The sequence below is a fragment of the Bubalus kerabau genome, chromosome 2 (genome assembly GCF_029407905.1).
Source record: "Bubalus kerabau isolate K-KA32 ecotype Philippines breed swamp buffalo chromosome 2, PCC_UOA_SB_1v2, whole genome shotgun sequence".
In the NCBI taxonomy this organism is placed as follows: domain Eukaryota; kingdom Metazoa; phylum Chordata; class Mammalia; order Artiodactyla; family Bovidae; genus Bubalus; species Bubalus kerabau.
Genome location: NC_073625.1, coordinates 13,269,357 through 13,279,577, shown reverse-complemented (window position 1 = coordinate 13,279,577; position 10,221 = coordinate 13,269,357). Strand labels below are relative to the sequence as shown.

The 10,221-nt window shown below is 44.5% G+C and overlaps 1 pseudogene; it reads left to right on the top strand.

Annotated features, from left to right (window-relative positions):
• The first annotated feature begins 1,072 nt into the window (after window positions 1-1,072).
• Window positions 1,073-4,423, top strand: LOC129644381 (exocyst complex component 3-like; annotated as a pseudogene).
• The last annotated feature ends 5,798 nt before the right edge of the window (window positions 4,424-10,221 follow it).

Sequence of the window (10,221 nt, the reverse complement as noted above, 5' to 3'; positions counted from 1 at the left end):
CTAAGTTTTAGAGAAAAGAGAATGGAAACAATGAGTGTGTGCTTGAGAATATTATTTATTACTAATATTTCCAACATAAGAGGCTCAGCAAACAAAAGGAAAGGCCAATGAAGAATCTAAAAAGCCAAGCAGAGCTTCAGCCAGTTTCAAAGTGCTGGTGGGGTGAAGTTGGCATCCAAGGCTGGGTGAGGGCGATGGGCCCAGTGTTCTCAGTTGACATTCTTGAACACTTTTCCTTTGGGATTCGACTTCAGACTAGAAGTAGACCAGTCCTCACAAAGCCTGGAATCAGCTTTAATGCCTCCCATTCCTAGACTGTATCAAGGGGACCAACCCCTACTCTAAGTAACTCATTGAGTAAAAAAGTCAATAGATTCTCTCTGCTGGAAGTTAGCATGATTCAGAGTGTCTACACTTTTTTATGTACAGAATCCAACATTCAATAAAAATAACTGGAGTCAGTCTCATATCTGCCTTGTTTGATGCTTTTCTTGAGCAAGATAAATGAGCCTCCAGACAGACCAACAAGCCTTGCTGCCTTCAGGTTTCTGAGACGCAGCATTGTCCACAGTATCTTTTATTTCTTGTTTGCCTTCAATAAATAAGTAAATAATTACCATTTACTGAAGCTAAGATGCTTCAGTCACGTCTGACTCTTTTGCAACCCTATAGACTGTAGCCCGCCAGGCTCCTCTGTCCATGGGATCCTCCAGCCAAGATTACTGGAGTGGGTCACCATGCCCTCCTTCAGAGGATCTTCCCAACCTGGGGATCGAACCAGAGTCTTCTGTGCAGGCAGATTGCAGGCGGATTCTTTATTGCTGAGCCACCAGGGAAGCCCAGGAATGATAGTAGAGAGATTCAAATGGCCTCAAATCAAGAGGAAAGAAACAGATAATGGAGACGACTCACAGATGATCTAGATATACTATGCAAGACACAGACTTTAAAGTAACTGTAACAGACATGTTCAAGAAACTGGATGCCACTTCCCATAGGACACCAGTGGCAGAGCTGAGGGATAATGTTGTTCTGACACAGGGAAGGAGGGGTTTCCGCCTGCTTGCTAACCATGAAGGAGACAGTCTGGGAGGCTGGTGCAACAGTGATCCCAAAGGAGGGAGGGGATAATATATACACAGTCATGACTGAGTCTGTACGACAGAAACCGTCACAACATTGTAAAACAATTATTCTATAATTTAAAAAAAATTTTTTTAAAGGTTGCTGGGGTGCTTTGGGGCCTGGAGCAGCAGGACAAAGTGGAGCAGTACCACAGAAGACAGGTCCGGAGAAAGGCTTGTGTGAACTGAGGACACTATCCAGTCGTAGTTGGACAGCGAGCCATGCGGGGAACCACATGGGATGGAACCAGCTCCAAAATGCACTGAATGAAGTCACAGACATCGCGAGGGCCCTGGCCAAGATCAGCAAGGACTGGAGAGGGAGGGATCATCCACACCATCAGTCGACAGCATCAAGGAAGTGAAGGATGGGGACTTCCCTAGTGGTCCATCAGTTAAAGAACCCTCCTTCCAGGGCAGGGGACACGGCTTTGAGCCTTGATTGGGAAATTAAGATCCCATGTGCTGTGAAGCAACTACTGAGCCCCCATGCTCTAGAGCCCATGCTCCAACACAAGAGAAGCCATGGCAATGCAGAAGCGCTTGTGCCATACTAGAGAAGCCCTGCATGCTGCAGTGAGATGCAGCACAGCCAAACAAAAAAGTATGGATGGAGGATGCAATCGTGCAGCACAGACAGCTCACTACAGCTGTGGAGAACCTCAAGAATATCTTCTTGGGGCCCCAGATTGTGAGGGGGTCCCTGGACTTCATTAAGCAAGGGGTGCTCCTGCAGGCCCCCTGGAACCTGAGGGACCTGAAACAGGGGTGCCCCTGGGATGAGCTAATGCATAAGCACCACCACGTGGACATGACCCTCATCCATAGCTCCTTCAGGAGAAAACAGGGGATCTCAGTTGAGCTGGCCAAGCAGCTGTGGATGATGCTACAGAAGTCCCTGGCCACCGTCCCTGTGACCCCATTTTGCTGGTCTCTGTTGTCTGGATCTGGCAAGGGAAGAAAAATTGGTGCCTATTTGACCAAAAAAAAAGCAAACTAGCTTTGTTCTTCCTAGAAGGTCCAAGAATTAGAAGGAGGAAATGTCTGCAAAGAGCCGACTCATTGGCAAAGACCCTGATGCTGGGAAAGATTGAAGGCAGGAGGAGAAGGGGGTGACAGAGGAGATGGTTGGATGGCATCACCAGCTCAATGAACACAAATTTAAGCAAACTCTGGGAGATAGTGAAGGACAGGGGAGCCTGGTGTGCTGCAGTCCATGGGGTCACAAAGAGTCAGACATAACTGAACAACAACGTTTGTGCTCTTGGACAGAATCAAGGCTGCTAGAATTGAGGGCACAGAGGCAGACCGCAGGTTATCCAACAAGGAGTGGTCCATCTCCCACCTGGAAGTCATATGGAAGCATGTCCTGGATGACCTCATTGCTACCAAAAACCCCATGATTGAGTGCTTTCCTCCCCATTATGAGATTTTCAGAAACCTCCTCAACCACCAAGCTCTGAGAACCTGGATACAAATCTCGTGGGAAGATCTAGAAGCAAAAGAAATGATGAGCCTGTTTGACGTGGGTCTTGAACACCAACACAAGCACAGAGATGGTGGGGAACATGGAGCTGGTCCCAGAAATGGACGTCAGTGCCTTAGAGGTTATACTTCCTTCAGATGTGGTGTCTGAACTGCTCCATATGTACATGTCAGCTCCCACTTCAAACACCGTTGTCTGGCTTCAGAAATCACTAGATGCAGACACTAAAGATGGCATGAAAGAGACTGAGCCCAGAGCTGACCCACGTGGGAACGCTCCCTGCCATCATCTTCTAGATTTTCCAACAGATTCTCTAAGTTGTTATTCAGATAAGTGAAGATTTTAAAATAAAGGTACTAGTTAGTGTTTTCAGTAAATGAATTCTTTCTTTTTAAAAAATGTTTCATTGTGGTAAAAGTCACACAATATAAAATGTACTATTTTAACCATATTTAACTGTACAGTTCAGGAGACTAAAGTACATTCACATTGTTGTGCAGCTCTCACCGTCATCCATTTCCTGAATCTTCCACCTTCCTAAACTGAGACTCTGTCCCTGTTAAACACTAACTCCCCACCCCACCGCCCCAGCCCCTGGCATCTACCAATGTACTTTCTGACTCTATGAATTTGACTCTTATAGAGATGAAACTCAGTTGTAGATAGAGCATCTGAAATACTGGCAATGCCCACGCTGTTACAGGTTATGTTATGTTCAGGATATGACAGCAATCATCACAACTGCCAGACCTTTACGGAACCCCTGGTCAGTTTAAAGAGAAAGTATTTTAAAAATGAAATGGAGGCTATTCTCTCAAATCATCCCACCCTCACCTTGTCCCACAGAGTCCAAAAGTCTGTTCTTTACATCTGTGTCTCTTTTGCTGCCATGAATATATTCCCGTCTTTCTAGCATTGAAACATGCATATTACCATGTGTAAAATAGATGACCCGTCCAAGTTTGATGCATGAAGCAGGGCACTCAAAGCCGGTGCACTGGGACAACCCAGAGGGATGGGATGGGGATGGAGGTGGGAGGGGGGTTCAGGATGGGGGGCCCCATGTGCATCCGTGGCTGATTGATGTCGATGTATGGCAAAAACCACAGTGTTGTAAAGTAATCATCCTCTAATTAAAATAAATTAACTTAAAAAAATGAAATGGAAGAGTGAACCAAATATGGATGGGGTTTTAAATACCGTTGTTGCAAGGAGGCTGCAGCAGTTACCTGGAGGAGGTCTTCTGGGATCTGGAGCAACATCTAGATGAGCCAATGGCAAAGAAGTGGCTGTTAGGTTCAAATACCATAGCCATTGTCTGTGTTACCATGGAAGCATATTTCAATGATGTTGCCAAAATTCAAAATCATATAGAAAGAGGGTGACAGCAAGTCCCTATTGGCCACCACACAGAAGCACGTCTCACCCTGGAGCACCAAGGAGCACAAGCAGGGTGCCGAGAAGACCATCAGGGAGGCTGAACAGCTCCACGTCCTGTTCCGGAAGTCTCCAGATTTGGTAAAGATGCAGGTGGGCACAGTATCACTACTGCCAGCCTTGCAGAAGTTGTTAAATTAGCAAACCCTCTGTGCTCTGCCTGGAAGTTTCAACTTTGATCAGCAAATACCCAGACATGAAGGATGACTGCCCTGGCCCACTGCTGGCCACCCAAGGGGGCACCTACCAGGACATGAAGTCAACCATCACTGAGGCTCTGGAGCAGGGCCTGATGGCAGGAAATCCAAGCTATGCGCCCATCTTCAAGGGAATCATAGCTCAGTCTGAACGTGGTGTGACCTCTCAAGTAGCCTGATGGTTTCCAGCTTTGTGCACCTCATTCTGCATGCACCACCCCCACCCTCAGAAGTGTGCTAAAGCGAAAGAGACTAGTGGTTCGCAGTGGATGTTTCAGGCCCTCGTGCTTGTTTGCTGTGGGGTCTAGCTGATGTCTGCAAGGTGTCCGAACACGTGGCTTTTTGAAGAACAAGTACCCTACTGCCTGTGGCTCCTCTAGCTCTCTCATTTCTGTGCAAATATCCTTTGAGAGGCAGGACTCTGCTGGAAAATGCCTTATGGTTGAACGTTTATCACGGTGGAAAAGACATGTGGGAAGGAAGGGGCCCTGTCTTCCTTCCCTGGGGGGGTCTCCACCCTGCTGCTTAATAAAAGAGTTGAAACTTCTCCACAGACCTGAAAACAAACTGGATAAATTTACCAGAGAATGATAATCTATCAAAAAAGTATTTTAAAAGTACAAGAAATAAAATTATAAATGTCAGAGTTGGGTTAACAGCTGTTTGAGTGGAGAGGAAGGTAAAATTAGTGAATTGGAAAACAGGTTAGTAGGGGGAAAAAAAGTACAGAGTAAATCCTGGAAAAGAAAAACATGAAAAAAAAAAAAAAAAGAAAAACATGCAGAAATGTGTTTAGGAGACATATGAGACATGGAAATAAGGTGCAAAAATGTACTTAAAGTCCAAGAAAAATAGGAGAGAGAGAAAGCGTGAGCATGTGGGACAGAGAAAAATGTTTGAGGAAATACTGAAAATTATCCTAAACTAAAGACATCAACACATGCATTTAAGTCTCTGTAACCCCAACCATGACTAATGAAAAAAATTCCTAAACACATCACAGTAAAAAATCTTCAAATTAAACCTGGAAAATCCTATGGATGGAGGAGCCTGGAAGGCTGCAGTCCATGGGGTCGCTGAGGGTAGAGCACAACAGAGCAACTTCACTTTCACTTTTCACTTTCATGCACTGGAGAAGGAAATGGCAATCCACTCCAATGTTCTTGCCTGGAGAATCCCAGGGATGGGGGAGCCTGGTGGGCTGCCATCTATGGGGTTGCACAGAGTCGGACACGACTGAAGTGACTTAGCAGCAGCAGCAGAAGATTTTAAAGGCGTCTGGAGTTGTTTTTTTTTTAAAGACACATTATACCCAAAAAAGTTACAACAGGATTGAAGATTGACTTTTCTACAGAAACAATGAAGCAGGGAAATAGCACATTTAAAGTTCTAAAAATAAGAAAGCTGACCTATCATTTTGTGCCCAGAATGATAATTTATAGATAAATGCAAAATATAAAAATTACCAGACAGACAGAAAGTAAAAGATTTTATCACCTTCAAACTAATATTTTAAAAGAAATGCTAAAAGGAATTATTTAGACAAAAAGAAAAGATTCATAAATGGAAATGCAGTAAAGGAATGAAGAGCAGAAAAAGGTAAATATATAGATAAATACAAGTTAACATTCTTTTTTTTAAACAATCAGTTCAGTTCCGTTCAGTCGCTCAGTCGTGTCCGACTCTTTGGGACCCCATGAACCACAGCACGACAGGCCTCCCTGTCCATCACCAACTCCCGGAGTCCACCCAAACTCATGTCCATTGAGTCGGTGATGCCATCCAACCATCTCATCCTCTATTGTCCCCTTCTCCTCCGGCCCTCAATCTTTCCCAGCATCAGGGTCTTTTCCAATGAGTCAGCTCTTCACATCAGGTGGCCAAAGTACTGGAGTTTCAGCTTCAACATCAGTACTTCCAATGAACACCCAGGATTGACCTCCTTTAGGATGGACTGGTTGGATCTCCTTGCATAGTAATATCATTTTGTGGAATTTAAAATAAACATGGGAGAGAGATAAATGGAATTTAAGATAACTAACATTTGTGTCTTGCTGGAAACTGATAGAAGACAGTGGTGAAAATACTACTTTTTAGTAACTTTATTAAGTGAGAGACACACATCATAATCTCTTGGATAAATACTACGAGAATTATACAAGGATTGCATAATGAACGAGAAAAGAGCAAAATGAAAAAAAAAAGTTTGATTAATCAAAAAGAGGAGAAGCAAGTAAAGAAAATTTTTAAGGCCAATAACAATCAACTAATAAAATAGAGGCTGCACCAATTTACATTCTTTTGTGGTTTCAAACAAATTTCAGAATTGTTTGCTCAATTTCTGTGGGAAATGCCCTTTGAATTCTAACAGGGAACAAATAGAGTCCAACAAAGAGAAGTCCAGGATAAGATGGCTTCACTATTGAATTCTACCAAACATTTAAAATGTACGTAAGGCCACCCCTTCTCAGTCACTTCCAAAGAGAGGCAGCTAGCGATGCCTCAAAGCACGTTTCCTCTGCAGGGTGTATTTATTCTGCAGTGAGAGGGCCTCCCCAGAATACCCATCGACCCTAATGACAGAAGCAAAAGTCCTAGCTGATTTTGGCTGGAAAGCAAACGAACTCTGGCCAAAAGCAGTGCTATGCAGGGCCCGAGTGAAAGTGTGACATGGGGGCAGGGTCGATGGATGCCAATCAACTGTTCTTGAATTCCCAAACTATCTGACATTTGAGGAGTTACATTTTGAAGGAGTTACGTAGGAAAAGGCCCTCTTGGTATGTACACTGGCATCCTTATGAAGGGCTTCCCTGGCAGGGATCATGGCCCAGTGGCTTCTGTTATCAGACTGGATGCTGTCTGTAGGGAGGGAACATATACAGTTTATACCAAAACATTGTTTATTTGCTTCTGAAGTTCTTATATAATTCCTCTTTCTATGCCCTTTCTTTTACCTTTCTTAAAATGTGACTTAAGGTAATCTATTACAGAAGCGAGGAAATTATATTTCCTGTTTCTACTCCCTGCATCTCCTCTGGGACCTGCCAGGTTGTCGGTCTCTCCATGGTGACTGCGTAGGGCTGGTATTAGACCAGACTAGTGCCTTTGCATCCAGGAGAGGACCTGGATCTCCTGAGTCTCCCTGTATCTGGCTGTCTTCTACCCTAGCAGGGACTGCTCCATTATTTTGAACAGGAAAGGTCACCTTAACAGTTGAACAATTCTTCTGAATGGTCAGTTGATTTTACACAGGGATTTTTTCCTGTGTTTGGTGTTTGGATTGCTGTCACTAGAGAGGCTACACATGAGGACATCAGCTGACTCAGTTGATTTTTCCAAAATTTTGACAGGGACAGAGGGTGGTGGGGGTTGGGCGTAGGGGAGGAAGGCTCAGGAGGTGAAGCAAGAGATGGGGAGGGACAGGGAGAGGCAGATGAGGCTTCACTCACTTGCCTGCTGCTCACCTCCTGCTGTGTGGCTGGGCTCCCAACAGGCCATGGACCCAGTCTCCAGGGGTTGGGGACCCCTGACTTAAGGCAATGACTATTTACCCACCATCATGGAGGTTTGGGGGGGTTGATTTTTAGATCACACTATGTGCATGCAGGATCTTAGTTCCCCGACCAGAGATCAAACTTGTGGTCCCTTACACAGGAAGCTCAAAATCTTAACTACTGGACCATCAGGGAAGCCCCTTAAGGGAACTATTTTAATGATATATCAACCAGCATTGCCATACAAATGCTCATACGGCTGTTACCCTTCCTATTACTAGAGCCCAGGGACAGGGCCTCCCTCTGCCCAGAATCCAGACAATTTGAGGATAATGACAAACAGGGGAATTCTGAAATAGCTGGAAAAAGCCTCACTCCTTAAATGAAATCTAGTCACCTGAGCAGTCACACCAGAGGCAATCAATAAACTTTTCAGAATGAATTAATAGCCAGAGATGGATGTTTCTGCTTCATCATTTACCTACTAGAGGCATCCGGCCACATTGTCATCAGTTTGTGCTGCTTCATAGGTCAGAAACCCTTAGATTCGCGGGCTGGCACATAAAGGACTGCAGTGCCTAGGGAGTGGCTGGAGAACAAGAAAGGAGGGGGCTGGGAGGGTTGTGAGTTGAGGGGGGAAGTGGAGATTTGATTCTGAAGAGAAAAATCCTTACTGGGTCAAGGCCGCTTTTGCATAATTCTATTATCACCAGGAAGAAGAGAAATAATCATATTAGGTGAGTGCTGCACCGCTCGACGTGGCTTGTCTTACCTTACTTTTGAAGTCAGACAGGTTTAATTGCTTTGTGTGAGTGAGTTGTTCAGAAGGCACCCAATCAATAAGGCAGGTGCTGCCAGAGCAAAGCGGGGGAAGTTTTTGATGTTGACAATGACATACAATCTTGTGCAGAAAGGAGTAATCCATTCGGTCACAGCTATGGGGGAAAAAAAGTTATCTGTGTGTTGTTCTGGGGAGCAGAGGCAATGTCACCCCGGAGGGTGGGCTCCAGGCAGGCTGGCCACAGGGCAGCAGTGTGAGGGCAGCTCAGCCCAAGAGCAAGGGCTGTGCTTTCTGGAGCCTCCTGGTCTTCTGTGCATAGTGGGCCTCCACAGCTGCACAGGAGGTTGTCAGCATCCACTCCACTGCATCTTCTGCTTACAGAGCCCAAGCATCTCATCAATTTGTGTTTCAGTTTCTGCCCATCATTGCCTCTCTATGAAGTCCAGTGCAGTCCCCAGCAAGGCTCTGCTCATCCACTCTCAGCTGACTCCAGCTGAAGCTTGCCAGAAAGTTCCCCTACAATGGACCAGAGGTGGTCAGGGAATTCGTTTTTTGTTTTTGTTTTTGTTTTTGTTTTTGTTTTTGTTTAGCCTAGATCCCACTGTAGAAATACTCAGTATGAGGAAAGAGAACAAAAGTTGAGATAGTCAATTGCAAATGTCTTCCAAACTCAGGGGACGGTTGCTTGAGACTGGCCCTAGTGGTAGTTTTTGTACCACAGAACCCAGTATACTCTACAAATGAGGGGTTTGTTTATTTTGTGAGAGTTGGTTGTTAAGCACCTACCAGCACAATACTGGGAGAGGGCAGAAGGCAGAAATAGGAGCCTAGAATTGGACATCCTTAATTAACCCTCTATTCTCCCCTTCCTAGCAGCTGCTCAGATGGCTCAGTTGAATCTCTCCTCTAAACCTCGACGAGCACCACAGGTCATAGCTCACTGCAGAATATTTCACGTGTGCTTTTGTCTTCAATCAGATTTTTATTTTGGAAAGGTGACCCTGACCACAGTGTGTTGGACAGACTGAAAGGGTATAAAATCAGAGATCCTATCAAAGGCAAAGACATCAGATAGTAATATAATTGCTTTTATCCAAATAGAAGATGAGACCTGAATTAAGGCAAGATAAGTGGGAAGAGAGGACAGACCTAATGGATGCTTGAGAGAAAGAATTGGCAGGATCTATTGATTGATGGGGTGTCAGGGTGAGAAAAGATAAGAGTAGATGATAACATCCAAGTTTTTTATAATTCTGCCATTCCTCAACACAGAAGGAATAGCAGATTTTGGTGGGAAATTAATGACTTTGGAGCAAGCTGAGAAGACTAAGAAGCAGGTAGATGGAACTAGCTCTCAGAGGAGAAGAGTTAGCTTGAATACATTTTGAAAGGAAGAACATGGTGGTAAGTGACAGCAGGTGATAAGGTATCACCCGGAGATGCTGTGAAATGAGAAGAGTCCAAGGAAAAAGCAGTCATAGAAAACAACATGAAAAGGCACTTGAAGAGAATTAAAACTCCACAGATGACAGGAGAAGGCTGGTCAGTGAAGCAGTAGAGATCTAGGAAGAAGCAAAGTGAGACAAGTCATAGAATTGAACAGCCATTTAGATAAAATACCAGGCCATCACAATATTGTAAAGTAATAATTCTCCAATTTAATTAATTAAAAAGTAAAATATCAGGCCCATGATCAGAAAAG